Source organism: Kogia breviceps, chromosome 2 (genome assembly GCF_026419965.1).
Source record: "Kogia breviceps isolate mKogBre1 chromosome 2, mKogBre1 haplotype 1, whole genome shotgun sequence".
In the NCBI taxonomy this organism is placed as follows: domain Eukaryota; kingdom Metazoa; phylum Chordata; class Mammalia; order Artiodactyla; family Physeteridae; genus Kogia; species Kogia breviceps.
Window position 1 is genome coordinate 83,833,706 of NC_081311.1, and position 13,657 is coordinate 83,847,362.

At 40.7% G+C, this 13,657-nt stretch overlaps 1 long non-coding RNA gene across 1 annotated transcript in view; it reads right to left on the reverse strand.

Annotated features, from left to right (window-relative positions):
- Window positions 1–13,657, reverse strand: part of LOC136793574 (uncharacterized) — an 88,767-nt gene that overhangs the window by 60,366 nt on the left and 14,744 nt on the right. The window contains exon 3 of the long non-coding RNA XR_010839029.1: window positions 10,346–10,545. This is a non-coding gene — a long non-coding RNA (uncharacterized lncRNA). The remainder of the gene's footprint in view (window positions 1–10,345; window positions 10,546–13,657) is intronic.

Here is a 13,657-nt window from a genome sequence, read left to right on the forward strand (position 1 = left end):
TCCATTTATTTAGTTATTCTTTGATTTACTTTTTCAGAGCTTCGCAGTTTCCCTCATATAGATCTTGTACATATTTTGTTAGATTTGTGCGTAAGTTTTTTGTGTGTGTGTGCTAAGGAAAGAGAATTATTTAAAAGTATTTTTGAAAGAAAATAAAATTAGAAAGCTTGGCAATTACAGAGAAGTAAAGTAAAAGAAAAACAATTAAGCTGCAATCCAAGGCATAATTGCAATTACAAAATACGAAAAGAACAGAATACAGTTTGCTAAAAGGCATGAAAAACAAAAAAAACCAAAGTTTTCATTTGAAACAAACATGTAGGAAAGGAGGTGATATTTTACAAGGGAAGCCCAGGAGCACAGTTCAGGGCTGGAGAGCTTTCTACAGAGCAGAGTATACAGCCAGCAGGGCGCTTACCACTTGCCCTACATCATACCCTAAGGATGGCCCCAGGCCAGGCAAGCAGGAGATGGAGGGAGGAAAAGGCACAAGCTGGGCCCAACAAACCCCAAATCTCTCTTCCACTGGTCAGAAAGCCAAATCAAGGATCTTCAACATCACCTCTTCTGAGAAAGCACAGGCTCTCAGACAGACAATGGGGAAATGTCAATCCCCGTCCAAAATTAGACATCTCATCTCACACATAAGGGTAACTAGGACGAAAGAGATAACATTAGGGACTTCCCTGGTGACGCAGTGGTTGAGAATCCGCCTGCCAATGCAAGGGACGTGGGTTCGATCCCTGGTCCGGGAAGATCCCACATGCTGCGCAGCAACCAAGCCCATGTGTCACAACTACTGAGCCTGCGCTCTAGAGCCCGGGAGCCACAACTACTGAGCCCGCGTGCCGCAGCTACTGACGCCCGCGCACCTAGAGCCTGTGCTCCACGGTGAGAAGCCCGTGCACCGCAACGAAGAGTAGCCCCCGCTCGCTGCACCTAGAGAAAGCCCGTGCGCAGCAGCGAAGACCCAACACAGACAAAAATAAATAAATAAATTTATTTTTTTTTAAAAAGAGAGATAACATTAGCCAAATGTTGTTTATCAAGTACACATGCCATAAAAACTTTCTCTTGGAGGGAAAAGTTTGTGTTGAAAAGCCGCTCGGTGGTAGAGACTGGGTTTCAGAGAACAAGAAAACAAATGAGACAAACTTCTCTGGGGAGAGATGAACAGAGATTTGGGGCGGAGGGATACTAAGAGCAGAGGGGAGGAGAGAAATAGAAAACAACAGCGGAAGACCGAGCAGATGGCATGGCGTCAGACGGACCAGGCTCTGGAACGGAATACCCAATTCCATGGGGTTTGGGCCATTTCAAGGCTTTTGGGTGCTGGCACATGAATTGACCCCCTTTTTCATCTTCCCATCCCATCAGCTGTGTCTGCTATACCTAACTGTTTTGTGTGAAATCAAGATTTGGGAGGGGAAATGCAGAAACGGAGGCTGAATTCCACATCTGGCTCAGCACAGAGAAGAGAAAGACGCCATAGGAGGTAAAATGGAAGTGATCTCAAAGGGTCCTTACGGAGGCAGTGATTCAAAGCTAGCCGTGACCACGGGAATATGAATTTCAGGGAACATGCGGACATTTTGGAGAAAATATAGGATATGACTATCAAATGCTCAACTAAGTCACATAAGAAACCCAAAAGGCTCCTTTTAAAAAATGGTAACAACCAACATTAATTGAGTGTTTATAGTATCTCAGGCTTTGTGTCAAGCAATTGACAAGCACTGTCTCCTTTGACCTTATAATAATATGAGGATAGCACTTTTATCTTTACTTGCAAATAAGAAAATTGAGACTTAAAGAAAGTAATAACTTGCCCAAGGGCACTCAGCAAGCGAAAAGCCAGGATTTGAGCCCAGCCTGCATGCTTGGATGGTTGACAACTCTTTTTCTGTGTCCACTGACAAGAATGACTCATAGCTAACTAAAAGGTCCTATGATTCACTGAAGCTCTTCTTGTTGAGGTCACTAAACCATCTCCCTGTTGCAAAATCCACAGAGCTGACTTCTGAGTCACAAAAGAAGCAGAACCTAGTTTCTCTTTTTAAAAATGGCAATAGTTAATATTAATTGTGCACAAGCCAGATGCTTTTTCAGCTTCCTTGGAACTGCATTTTTCTCTACAGCTCTTATCACCCTTTGGCATTTTGTATTTAACTTTTGGTTTATTGTGTCTTCTCCAACTAGCTGTCCCTCACAGCAGAGATTTTTGTTCTATTTATCAGCCCTTGATAAATATTCATTGAATAAGCCTTAATATTTATCCAAGAATATAACACTTTGGAGATGTGTTGGTAGTTTTAAAGAAAGTTAAATAAGCCTCAGCAATTCCACTCTTAGGAACTTACTTAAAAGAAATGAAAATATATGCCTCCCCCGCCCAAAAAAATGTCTTATACAAATGTTCATAACAACCTTATTCCTAACATTTAAAAACTGGAAACAACCCAAATGTCCATCAACAGGAGAATAGATAAGTGATTATAGTATTTCCCTTAAACGGAATAGTACTCAGCAACGAAAATGAACAAGCTACTAATACAAAAAGCAGTATGTATGACTCTCAAAAGCTTATGTTGTGTGAAAGAAGCCAGACACAAGAAAATAATGGAATATGTTATTTCACTTTATATGACTTTAAAGAACAGGCAAAGCTAGTCTCTGGTGACACATATCAGAGCGGGGCTTGCCTGGGGTGCACCCGCACTGACTGGCTGAAGCCAAAGGGGGCTTCCTCGGGTGAGGGGGGTGTTTATTCTCAACCTGGCTTTGGGTAGTGGTCACAGGAATAGAAACAACTGTGAAAACTTATCAAATGGATCACTTAGATGCATATGTGCATCTTATGGTATACAGAATACACCTCAATTTTTTAAAACTTATTTTTAAAATATTAGCTAAAAAGAGTTAAGAATTGTTCTTTTCTCTCGGGAAGCAGTTGGACCTAGTGAAATTGAATCCCATTTACTGGCTGGAAAACCTCTTCGCCTCTGTTTACTCATATGTAATACAAAGAGTATAATGCTTGCTTGACAAAATTTCTGTCAGGATTAAATAAGATAAGGTACATAATATGCTCAGCATCTTAGTATCTGGCACAAAATAATGTTCCAAAAATGTTAATTCTCTGTCTTGCTGTGAAAAATAAAAGACAATTCTTCATCCTGATCGCTTTGGTCCAACTAATGCAAGGTTTTGGTTATCTTTTCTTATTCCCACTGGCAATTTTCTGAACATCTCTCTGTTCTTTAGAGATGGAAGAATTCAGTCCATAAGACCACAAGTGCTTTTGACCTTGACACAAAGGAAAACCGGGTCAAATGGAATCGATTTAGATAATGGCAAGGTTAAAAGTCATTTCTGGAGTCTGTTTCCTAAACTTCAGATCTTATTCTTTTTTTTTAAGCAGTGAATGATAGAAGCTGCTCATTGACAAAAGCCTTTAAAAACTGTCATTTTTATTCTCAAGGTAAATGTCTGCTAAAGCTTTGAATTTGGTTGGTGCTATCATTTTACTACCGTAGAAAATGAAAGTAATTTTTGGTTGATTTTGCATTATTGACCTGTGTAATGATTTCTGTCACTCTGAAGTGGGAGCTGAGTTTGCTCCAGGGATCCTGTGTGATTGTCACGTCTTTGATGTGGCTCCCTTAATCATCTCCCCGAGGGGCATTGTGACACAGCCAGGTTAGCGGGATGGCAGCTCTACCTCAGGCCGTGAGATCGAGCCCCCTCTCCTGCAGGAACCACTAGTCTGGGTCCCCAGATCTGCCTTCTGCCTTCAGGTTTTCCTGGTGGTCTGGCATCACGGGATCTTACTGGAATTAAAGAATAGAGATGTGGGACCCTACTTTCTCTCCAGCCCATCAGTGCCACATGGGGTATTGTATGGATTAAGGTGAATATCATGAAGCCTCCATGGCCTTGAAAAAGGTTTTCTTTCTAAGCCTTAGTTTCCTCTTCCATCAAATGGGGGTGATGATAGGTTGTCCTGAGGGTTGAATGAAGAAATGAAGCTAGCTCCTGGCACACTGCCTTTAGAGCAAGTGCTCAACAAGCAGCAGCTAACTTCATACAGCCTTGCTCTCTCCCACTGAGAGTTCCCAGGCAGTATTTTCTTCTAGCTTCACTAACATGTTGGATGTCTCTGCCAGGTTGTCTCCCAGGAAGTTTTGCCCAGACACTTCTGAGTCCACTGTATCAGGGAATCTCGCCTTCTCTTAGGTCTCATCTCCATTCAAAAGAGATGCAAACAGGGGTCCGATAGGCTACAATGCTTAGAGAATTCTTCTGAAGTCCTGAAAAGTCCTTCTTTCCTCCGCTGACTCTGTTTCCTCATACAAACAGCACACACAGAACCACTTTTGACCTATCAGGTGGGCAGAGGTGCAGGAACGAATAGGTCAACATTAGTAAAACCTTTGACATCGTCGGACAAAAATATTCCAAGATTGTATCTGCAAGGAGCTTCATGGTTTTCTGCTTTTGCACATCGGTTTCTTATTCCTTAAGTACGATGATAGCCACAGAATGACGACCTCATGACTGGAAGGTCCGTAGAGGTCAGATGGTCCAGATGGTCTCTGGAGCCCTGACCGGGGGCCAAGGAAGGCCTTCAAGCAGGGGGCATGGCCCCCTGAAACTGTACCTTTGTTATGTGCATGTTTTTGGAGAGAGGTCCATAGCTTTCATAAATCCTCAAGGATTCGGCGTCCAAACCCCCTGAATTTTCACATAAAGAAGCTCAGGCCTGAAGAAAACAAGCGGGATCTTTCCAAACTAATTTAAAAGGGGTTTTGTCTAAAGGAGATCAACTGTTACAAGGAGTTGGGGAACAACCGCCTTATTATTTCCGTATATTTTTGTCCATCTTTCAGGCAGGCTCTCTCAGAATCTAGCAAGTTTACCAAGAATCTCCAGAACCTCCCTGCCATCCATATGCTATTCTTGGCCGTGGAGAATACAGTCACCAGATTTAGCAAACACCAACAACAAACACACTGGCAACAAAACAAGAGGAAGCCTAGCTAAATTGGAATTTCACATAAACAATGAGTAATGTGTTAGCATAAGTATGTCCCATGTCTGAAATCCACATATAACTGGGTAACCCTCGGTGGAAATACCAAAGCCAAAGAGGCCGAAGCCCTAACCTGTAGCACATTTAGAGAATGTTCACCTGTAGCTACTAACTAAGAATAGGGTTGTCTGGGAGCAGAGACGGGGCCTGCAAACTGGCCTACAAGTCTTGGAGGACCCTAAATGAAGCACATAAAATCCATGACCCACAGGTTAAGCAGTGATTTTCTAGGCTCAGGTGGGTGAGGGAAACCTCTCTACACTGAGGATCACTGAAACTAGGGGGTCAAAAATACAGCGCCCTCCTGACCTAAAAGTAGTAAGAGGTGAAGTGGAGGCTCCCTCTCTCCTTCAGAGATCACAATAACCAGAGCTGGGGGTCACCCAGGACACAATGCTGGTGTGGACTCCCGTGACACTTCTCAGTAAATTAGAAGAGAGCTTCTTTCATAGGCAAAGACCTATAATTCCTAAGTTAGTTGTTTCTCAGTAATAATAATTGTCAAAATAATGTCAACCTATATAGATTTTGTAAATCAATTATTGCATATAAAATTATTGAAAATGGAAAACTTAATCATAATTGATTAGAAATTCAAGATCACCAGACCATAAAATGATTACACTCAATATCTTGCTTTCATGGTGACATTTACTTGTCCCAATACCTTGTTTCCTGGAGAAATAGTTGCAAGATTTGCCTGCCTATCTTGTGACATTTTAGGGTTTGAGTCTTTTAAAATAAGCTTTAATTCTGAGAAACCATATTGGCAGAATTAAATATATCCTGAAAGCTACATAAGTATTCAGAAAGGCATCTGATAAGCTGTTGCTGCAAAAATATTAAAATATACTAACAGATGCCATACTAGAGTTTAGAAAGTTTAGCTCTTCTTTTGTTGATATTCATCAATATCACATTGTTTATATATATCCAATCTATTTCTTTCATAAATTGCATAGTAGAGTACTCCATGGTCATTATCATTCTCAAATACATGGCATCTAAATTGCTGAGAAGGTCATGATACTCAGTATCATTAACCTATCTTTGAAAAATGGTACCGTTGTAACAAATATAGAAAAAAGAATTTTACTTTCAAATTAATTTTGGATTATAGTTGGGATGATCATAGGATTTGGAGATTAAATGGGTTTTCAACTGTACCTTTTCTAATATTTCTTGCATCAGTGTAGGAGATCTGTAAGTTGTTTATTATCAATAATATATATTTTATAAATGCTACCTCTTTGAGGTAAAATTGTATTATATGCAGATGACATAATACTATATAGAGAGAACTCTAAAGACTCCATATAAAAACTACTAGAACTGATAAATGAATTCAGCAAGGTAGCAGGATACAAGATTAACATTCAGAAATCAGTTGCATTTCTTTACACTGACAATGAAATATCAGAAAGGGAAAGTAAAAAAACAATCTCTCTTAAAATCACATCCAAAAAAAATACTTAGGAATAAACCTGATTAGGGAGGTGAAAACCTCCTTATGCTGAGAACCATAAAACATTGATAAAGGAAATTGAAGATGATTCAAAGAATCATCTCATGCTCTTGGACTGGAGGAATTAATATTGTTAAAATGAGCATACTATCCAAAGCAATTCTACAGATTTAATGCTATCCCTTTCAAATTACCCATGACATTTTTCACAGAACTAGAACAAATAATCATAAAATTTATATGGAACCATAAAAGACCCAGAAATGCCAAAGCAATCATGAGGGAAAAGAACAAAGCTGGTGGCATAACCCTCCCAGACTTAAGACAATACTACAAAGCTACAGTAATCAAAACAGTGTGGTATTGGCCCAAAAACAGACATATGGATCAATGGAACAGAATAGAGAGCTCAGAAATAAACCCACACACCTATGGACAATTAATCTTTGACAAAGGAGGCAAGAATATACAATGGAGAAAAGAGTCTCTTCAGCACGTGGTGCTGGGAAAGTTGAACAGCCACATGTAAATCAATGAAGTTAGAATATACCCTCACACTATGCACAAAAATAGACTCAAAATGGCTTACAGACTTAGAGCAAAAATAAACAAATGGTACCAACCAAACGTATAAGTTTTTGCACAGCAAAGAAAACCATAAACAAAACTAAAAGACAACTTATGGACTGGGAGAAAATATTTGAAAATGATGCAACTGGCAAGGGCTTAACTTCCAAAATATACAAACAGCTCATACATCTCAATAACAACAACAACAACAATTTAAAAATGGACGGAAAACCTAAACAGACATTTCTCCAAAGAAGATACACAGGTGGCCAACAGGCACATGAAATAAATGCTCAACATCGCTAATTATTAGAGAAATGCAAATCAAAACTACAATGAGGTACCACCTCACATCAGTCAGAACGGCCATCATCAAAAAGTCTACAAACGGGTTTCCCTGGTGGCACAGTGGTTGAGAGTCCGCCTGCCGATGCAGGGGACATGGGTTTGTGCCCCGGTCCGGGAAGATCCCACATGCCGCAGAGCAGTTGGGCCCGTGAGCCATGGTCGCTGAGCTTGCGCATCTGGAGCCTGTGCTCCACAACGGGAGAGGCCACAACAGTGAGAGGCCCACTTACAAAAAAAAAAGTCTACAAACAATAAATGCTGGAGAGGGTGTGGAGAAAACGGAACCCTCCTACACTGTTGGTGGGAATGTAAATTGGTGTAGCCCCTATGGAAAACAGTATGGAGTTTCCTAAAAAAAATAAAAGTAGAGTTGCCATATGATCCAGCAATCCCACTCCTGGGCATGTATCCAGACAAAACTATAAAACTATAATTCAAAAAGATACATGTTCATAGCAGCACTATTTACGATAGCCAAGACATGGAGGCAACCTAAATGTCCATGGACAGATGAATGGATAAAGAAGATGTGGTACATCAATACAATGGAATATTACTCAGCCATCAAAAAGAATGACATAATGCCATTTATAGCAACATGGATGGACCTAGAGATTATCATATTAAGTAAGGTAAGTCAAAGACGAATACCATATGATATCACTTAAATGTGGAATCTAAAATATGATACAAATGAATTTATTTATGGAATAGAAACAGACTCACAGACACAAAAAACAAACTATAGGGCTTCCCTGGTGGTGCAGTGGTTGAGAGTCCGCCTGCCGATGCAGGGGACACGGATTCGTGCCCCGGTCCGGGAAGATCCCACATGCCACGGAGCAGCTGGGCCCGTGAGCCGTGGTCGCTGAGCCTGCGCGTCCAGAGCCTGTGCTCCGCAACGGGAGAGGCCACAGCAGTGAGAGTCCCGTGTACCGCAAAAAAAAAAAAAAAAACCACACAAACTATGGTTACCAAAGGGGAAAGGGGGTTGAGGGATGAATTAGGAGTTTGGGATTATCAGTTACACACCACTATACCATATAGCACAGGGGACTATATACAATATCTTGTAATAAAGCATAATGGAAAAGAATATGGAATGGAAATGATATATATATCTTTTCCATTACATATATACATATGTAATGGAAAAGATATATGTGTGTATATGTGTGTGTACATATATATATATATATATATATATATATATACATGAATCACTTTGCTGTATACCAGAAACTAACACAACATTGTAAATCAACTATACTTCAATAAAGAAAAATAAAATATAAATACTGCCTCTTTTTCTTTGTTTTCAAAATATTTCTGAATCCCTGCAATGCTTTGGGGATTATTATGTACATGGAAATTTAGTTCCTATAACTCTTTGCTAATTATACTAATTTTTCTTCAAACACCATGCCAAATTAGTACTGAACAAATACATTTAAAAGTAGATTTTTTAAAAGTACACCTTTGGCTGAAATCCAGAATTTATGTCTTTATTGGACATTGAGAATTTCTAACACAAAATTATTTACAGCTTCTAGTTGACTTTTCATGGCATGAAGGCATCAGCTCAACTTTCCCACCACGTGTCCAACAATATTTCTAATTTATGTTTGGTAAATGTGCATTTCCTGCTAAGTTTAAAGAATGTGCAGGTGAGGTGTCACAGCCCAAACAGAGTGAAAAGAGCTTCCCTTTGTGGGGCAGGCTGGCGTGGGGCCTCTGACCCACACGGGGTGGTTTGGGGTAGCAGCCCAGTGCACAGGGAAAAGAAGGAGTCCCCGTGGAGAGAAGCCAGGCTGGCCATCAGAGTCTGAGCAGGCCGAGGAGGGTGTCCACGTGAGCGGGGGGCAGTGCAGCCCCAAGAACCTGAGCCAGCGTGAGGTGAGGAGGACATCGGGCAGGGAAGATGCAAGACTAGTTATGAACAGGGGAACTGATCAAACCATGTTAGTATATTAAGGATAATGGGACCCAGGTTTCTTACATTTGGAGAAGGTGCTTACAAATATGGAAAGGGGAAAAGAACTAGAATTAAACCTGCGTATTGAATTGGGATTGAAAGAACTGTAGGAACTCAAGTCCAAAATATATAGATATATAGAAGTAAACACAAGTGGAAATGTGTTTATGTTTGCTCCAAAACACACATGTATGCATACATGTGTACACATATTTACATGCATACATATATGTAGCACTGTTCAATAAATTGCTTGGAAACAATGACATCTCAGTAGCAATGAGCACACCTAGGGCGCAGATCTTGGCTTCTAAATTGCTTTCTCCACTTAAAGGCACCAGGAGAAGTTAACTGATTCTAGCGCTGGGCAGGGAAAGTACAAACCTGGAACATCTTGCTGCGCTGAAGTGCTCAAAGAATGATGGGACATGTCAAAAGAACCCCAAAGTCAGCTTGAAAGGCCCCCTCTACTGGTCAGATTGGGGACAACATGAACATCAAGATAAATAATGGTGGTAACAGATTGTACTCCATTCAACAAATTGGAAAACGTGCATCCATACAAATACAAAAAATAAATAATAAATTAAATGCTTAAAGAGGAATGGGATACTTACATCATGTTAAAATACCACTTTACAAGATAACTCTAAATTCCAAAAGGGAAAAATGTAACTTTGCAGTGAAGACTGGCACACTCTACCTTAATCAAATGATCACAGCTAATATCACCAGTAATGCAGCAAATCAAAATCCTATGCCACCTCCTAGGATGCCGGGAGAAAAGCACAGTATCACTACTGTGTTATTCCTGCCAAAGACACATAACCTGGATCCAATCTTGAGGAAACATCAGACAAACCCAAACTGAGGAACATTCTAGAACATAACTGGCCTGTAATCTTCAGAAGCGTCAAGGTCCTGAAAGTGAAGGAATGACCGAGGGCTGCTGCGGCCTGAAGGAGATGGAGACTGACAGCTCCCTGCAATCCGTCATGGTTATCAGGACAGGTGACAGAATGCACACGGGCTCTGTGCATGAAATGGTAGTGCTGTGCCCAGGCGAATCTCCTCATTTTGATGCTTGTGTGGTAGCTGTGAAGGAGAACATTCTCATTTGTAGGAAATACACACTAAAGTATTCAGGAGTGATGATACATGAAGATTATCAATGAACTCTCAAATGGTTTAGGGAAAATGTTCCTCATTATCTGACTTTTTGTATCGTTTCAAAATAAAAATTAATAACGTATAGAAGAAGGGAATGTCCCAGAATATGCTTTAAGTATCTTCCTTTAATCCTCTGTGTTTTCCATGCACATTTGCAGCAAAGTTGCAGGCCTGGCTCAAATTATTTTTTACCAGATTTAGTCTTTGTAAGTGTTTGGTAGTACTTTAACTTAGAATTTATAAAATTTTAAAGTAATATGTAATAACATTTTAAAGTAATAAGTAAATGTAATGTAAAGTAATAATATATGTAACAAGCAGGCAATTTATATACCAACAAAATTTCCTTTGAAAGTAACTGCTTTAGTACAGTTAGTGGACCATTTTGTAGTAACTTCTAACTTATTTCTATGTAATACTTTGTGGCTTATTAATGATAAATGAATATTAGCTATTAAAAATGATTTGTGTCACAATAAAAATACTTACAGATTTAAACTGGGAACTCAAAATACCATTCTGTTTTTAGCAAACAATTCCAGAAGATATGAACAATGAATCAAATTCAAAGATTAATTTAGCCAGTATCTAATATTAATGGTGTATTATTTTTCACTTGAAGATAGCCACAGTCAGTAAATGAATCAGAAAAGCAGCTCTTTGCCTAGAGCAGTTTATTTGAGAAATTGTTTGGGCAAAAAGATCTTTCCTTTACCAACTTGTTTTTATCTCATAATGAAACCAGAACCATCTCCCACTTGACAATAGTTAATCCATTCTTGACATTCACATGTTCTGAACAACAACAAAAAGTAATCTGTTCCCCATTATTTTCAACGGGAAAATTTACTATACATTATACATCAACAGAAAATCCATAACCAACTTCCTAAGACAACTAAAACACAGTGAAATGCTTTCATGTAAGTAGGAAACACACAAAGGGTTATAAATGCTTTGAACACTGCTTCCTGATCACCCCACAATGAACATGGTGTTAACCAAACACTTGCTCTGTATTCCCGTAGGTTTGCATGCAATTTTACATTTGCAATATAGCACAGCAAATTACAAACAGCGATAAATAGATCTACTAGAGAAAACGCTTACAATATATTAGGGCAATTTCCTGCAATGCAGCTCACCAAGTGAGGTAGACACTTGGAGCTGACAAAACTCGAGAAGCTGCTGCTGTAGATTCTCCTGGAGGCTGATAATTCTTCAGAGGAGGTGGGTGACACTAGATAGAGAAAAAATTGCCAGTGGAGCTCTGCTTATACTGTCAGCATTTATGTGTATAAATTTCTTTGTAGGGTGTTAAGGAGGCATGAGGCCATTTTTAAAGCAAGGCTTTCCATCCTGTGGCCTCATGTTAAGAACAGGGAGATGGGCTTCCCTGGTGGCGCAGTGGTTGAAAGTCTGCCTGCCGATGCAGGGGACATGAGTTCGTGCCCTGGTCCACGGGGATCCCACATGCCGCGGAGCGGCTGGGCCCGTGAGCCGTGGCCGCTGGGCCTGCGCGTCCGGAGCCTGTGCTCTGCAACGGGAGAGGCCACAGCAGTGAGAGGCCCACGTACCAGAAAAAAAAAAAAAAAGAAAGAAAGAAAGAAAAAGAACAGGGAGAGCGCCACTCGTGGAATTTTAAACCAGCAGCGTCCAGGGGCTTGGTCTGATGCTCCTTCAGGTTTTTGCCATGGTCTTCCTCAAGCTCAGTGGTCAGTAATCCTGCAGCAGGAGATTTTTAGGAGCTTCCTGACATCTCTTTCACTATCTCTCCCATGCCTGCCACCTCTGGAAGAGTTACAGCTCTGCCTGGGCACCCACCACCTCTTTAGAGTCTTTGAAATCAGTCACAAATTGTAGGTTTAATTTCTTCCATAACCATGGACTGCCTGTAGGAAACCTTTTTGCTGTGCCTTGTCAATGATAGTGAAGGTTTCATCTGCAACCTGGACCAGGTTTGGGAATGTTTTCTATATGAACATCAGCAAAAGTCTTTGTATTGAGAAGTGTCCATGTTTTGCAAACGCTAGGCTCTATTGCAAGGCCAATATGTATGATATGCCTGTGTACGGACCCAGCTGGAAGGGGGCACTTTGTTTCCATCTTTCAGAAAGTTGTTGTAACATACTGATTTTAATAAGAAATGAAGAAGGTTTTATGACCTCTACCCAAAAATTGTCATAATAAGCAATGAATTGCTCATCTTTGGAGTCAAAACTCAATAATATTTTTAAATTTTCAAAATACTAAAGATATCTGTAATGTTAAGGGCATTCCTTCGGTGGTGGGAGCCGCTGGCACGCACAACCTGAACCATTTTACACGCAGCCAGTGGTCAGACTCGTCGGCATCCCATTAAAAGGGAGCCTTGCGCATAATGCTGACAAGATGGAAGGACAGGGACCCCCCCTGACTTTTTCAGGTATCCAGACATCTACCGAACCTACCGCATCCAATCATTGCCATGGTTACTGGAGAGTAAACCCCTTTTGTCCTCTTCTCCTCCAGGGAAGGGGGGCACGGCTGACCAGTCCCAGGGTCTCCAGGGCCCTCACAGGGCTCTCCTCTCCACGGGAAGTTGCTGGGTCAGATTCTACAACCTGGTCAGTTCTCATGCTACATCTCTCTGTTTTCCTCTGTACCATCAGCCCTCTGGGGGTGATCAGCTCTCTGCTAACCACCTTGTCATGTGCTACCTTTCTGCTTCCTCCTCCCAAGAAAGTAATGTGTTCTCCCTAAAGGTTGGTTTGTCAGTTTCGTTTTGTTGGAAGGAGGCCGCAAACACTGACTTTGATATTGGGAGCACTAAGGGCTAAAAGAATTTTGTGGTGATATTGATTTTAAGTGAAATATGTTTCTAAAGCTTTGAGTTGGCAAGTCAGGGAGGAGAGGGCTGTTCCTAGAGCTGCAGCTTCGAGACTCGGATGAATGCTCCAACACGGACAGGAAGGCCAGGAACTGACTGGCTTCCCTCTTCATTCACTGTCAGTGTGTTTCTTCAAAAAGCAAGCTCTTTTCCCACTTTCCATATTAA